A 3418-nucleotide genomic window follows, 5' to 3' on the forward strand; every position below is an offset into this window, starting at 1 on the left:
AAGGCCGCTGATAGGTCGAGTAGTATCAGCGCGGCCTTCGATCCGTTGTCCATTATTTGCCTGAGTTCCTCCACTGCTGTGATCAGGGCTGTCTCCGTCCCATGTTCTGCCCGGAAACCAAACTGAGAATGGTTGAGCCAATCTCCGTCCATCAGATGTTGAGATAGCTGTCTGTTCAACAGCTTCTCCAGAATTTTTGCTGCAAAAGGGATCCTGGCTATGGGTCTATAGTTGTTGGGATTTTCGCAGTCTAGATTGGGTTTCTTTAGCAGTGGTCTGATAGATATCATTTTCCAGTCATCTGGGAAGGTATTAGTATTAATAATTTTGGAGAATCATTTTTCCAGTACTAGGCTTAGTTCTATGGAACATACCTGCATGATTCTAGGTGGACAAGGGTCCGTTGGGCTACCTGAGTTGGTAGTGTGGATTTCTTTCTGGATCTGCTCAGCTGTAGGGGGTGTAAATTTAAAAGCTGATGTTTGATCTTGTTGGGTTACTGGATTTGTTGAGAGTGATGAGTCCTTTTCCATTATTTCGGTGCTCTGATTTTTGAAGGAGTTATATACTGATGAGACTTTATTAACGAAGAAGTCCCCTAGTATATTGCAGAAGTTTGATGACAATGCTTCTGGGTTATTGTTTTCGAACTTTGAAAGTTTTTTGACAATGTCAAAAAGGGTTTTGCTGGAGTTTTTTGACTCGTTAATCTTATTAGTGAGGTATTTACTTTTTTCTTCTATTATTAGTTTTTTATAACTGTTTAAGGTATCTTTATATTCTTGTCTGAGGTGCGGAGGAAAGAGAGCTCCCGATTCTGGGTAGCGCCGCCTTATCTAGGCTATCCTTCCACCCCTGCTCACAGCACAAGCATACCGGGGCACCTCCCCCTCGGCATTAGAGGCTCTCAACTTTAAGGCATTTAATAAATGTCCTGATGATGGTCCCCATGATTCAGTAGTGGGACCGAAACGCCGTCGACCTGTTGTGCACCTTACACAAAAAAACGGGATTTATATGTTATGTATATGTGATGGTGCTTGCCTGAAATTTCTGTGCATTTGGATAACTACAGAAACCACAGCTTTTGCCTTAAAAGCCATGTTTTGTCTCTTGTTCACCTTCTGTATTGATCTGTCTGTGTCTGGGTACAGGCTTGTGCCCCACACTGGTGATCTGTTGAAGGTATCCCCTTTTTGTATTACTCTCAATTGAGTAAAAATTGAGACCTCTGTCCGGCTGGACATGTCATTCTGAATATAGAACCGATCTCGTCTATATTTATTGCCTTACATTTTATATGCTTGGGACCGTTGTTGTTTTGAAATAGTATGCTCCCCGAGGCCCTATGCTTACTCGCTTGGGGCGCCTTGTTGACCTTAATTCAATCCACATGGGGCTCACTTAACCTCTGCCAAGGTCAAAGGAGGATATTGCTACGGTATTGCTTCAAGAAAATACTACTCACTCTCAGTGGGTACCATTATTCTAGTATGCCAGTACACATTTCATAAAAAACGAACTGGGTCACATAATTAGATTTTTGTGTGTAGCAATTTATGGGATGATTAATCCACCTAACATGCATATATGGAGCTTGAGCAGGGACTTAAACTCAAGAGTTTTAGACGATAAACGTTTCAAGCAAAAAACATGTCTGCAGCATCACACTGATGCCCCTATGTACACAAGATATTTAAGTTATGTTCAGTACACTGGCAACCCCTACAATAGTCCAAGGGCTCAGTACTCTGATGATCTCATGGGTAGCAGGCTGTCAATGAAATTCATATGAGAGCAGGATTATAACTTTCAACAGAGTAGGAGGTACAGTAGAACTAAGGCTCAATGGTGTGAGGGGCCCTCTGTACCCCATTTTTTTAGGTCTCACCTACCAGACAATGCAGGTTGCCTGCTTGCAAAAAGACCTATTGTCACCGTCCAGTGGGGTTCGACCCTGCCCGCTGCTTGCTGTTGGTTAGCCTTAATTCCCTTCTCATTGACTTGCTTTTTATTCGTTAGCTTGTGTGGGCTTACCCTCATCTTCTTGTTTTTGTCTTTACCCTGGAGCATGGCCTTATTACTGGTGTCCTTCCACAGCTTACATTTTAGGTGCTTCTTTTGACCTATTTGGTGAGCCTTCCAGGAGAGTGCATGTGCTTTTCAGTTGTCTCCCTCGTGTACTTTTCTTCATACCCTCCATTATGCTCTGTGTTGCTGTTTCCTGCGTGTGTGCTTTCTCCACTCCACTCCATGTTGTGCTCCATCTTGTGTGCTTCTCCCTGTGTGGTTTTTTTCACCTGTGTCGTACTGCCCACTGCCCTCCCCAGTCCCACCTTCCTTCCTCTTTCTAGCCTGCATGCTCCTATCCTCCCTGTGCTCCATGTTCCTGTTATGTTATGTTATGTTAGTTTTGTCTTTTATAGCACACAGCTACTCCAGAGAGTGTCCCGGCGCTTTTATTGAAAACCAGTTGCAGAGTAACACAACACAATACAGGCAAAATGGAACAGCAGAAATCAAAGAAAAAACGAATTACTGAGCGAAAAGCCAAGTTTTGAGGCCCTTCCTAAAAGTCATCAGATTAGAGTTTCTGCGTATTGCCAAAGGCAACGTATTCCAAATCTGTGGTGCCAACAGCCTGAAAGAGCGACCCCCAATGCGGGCCCTCTTTACTCGAGGTACCACCGCAAAGAACAGTGATTCAGATTTCAAAGATCGGGTCGGCTGGTAGAAGGCAATCGTCCTTTGGAGATATTTAGCTCCTGAGGCATGGAGAGCCTTATGGGCCAAGGTCAAGGCCTTAAAAACTATCCGCTTCCGGATAGGCAGCCAATGGGGCGACTGCAAGAGGCCTGAAACTCTGGCACGTCTATAAAGGCCAAAAATGGCCCTCACGGCCGAGTTCTGGACGACCTGCAGCCGTTGCAAAAGATATTCCGGCAGGCCAAGATACAGGACGTTGGAATAGTCCAATCTTGAGCCGATTAAGGCCTGCACCGTCGTCTTCCTATGATCTTCTGAGAGCAGAGGAAGAAACTTACGGAGCATCCTCAGGAGGCCAAAACATGTTCCCGTGAGACCAAGGATCTGAGATCTTAACGTCAGGCCATTATCCATCCTGATCCCCAGATTCTTAGCTAGCTGGGACGAATGCGCTGGAGGAAACATGTTAACAGGCCACCATTCCTGCCAGTCTGGGTCGTATGGGCAGCCGAAGAAGAGTACCTCAGACTCGTCTGAGTTGCACTTGAGGCTGTTAAGCTGGAACCATTTAAAAACAGCCCCAAGGCACTCACGGATACTCTCTCCATCAAAATCTTCTCCTTTCCTGCAGGTAAAGAGGAGCTGGGTATCGTCGGCATAAGATACCATCTGGGCCCCATAAGACTCCGCCAGTGCCGCCAGAGGGGTCATA

Source organism: Lissotriton vulgaris, chromosome 8 (genome assembly GCF_964263255.1).
Source record: "Lissotriton vulgaris chromosome 8, aLisVul1.2, whole genome shotgun sequence".
In the NCBI taxonomy this organism is placed as follows: domain Eukaryota; kingdom Metazoa; phylum Chordata; class Amphibia; order Caudata; family Salamandridae; genus Lissotriton; species Lissotriton vulgaris.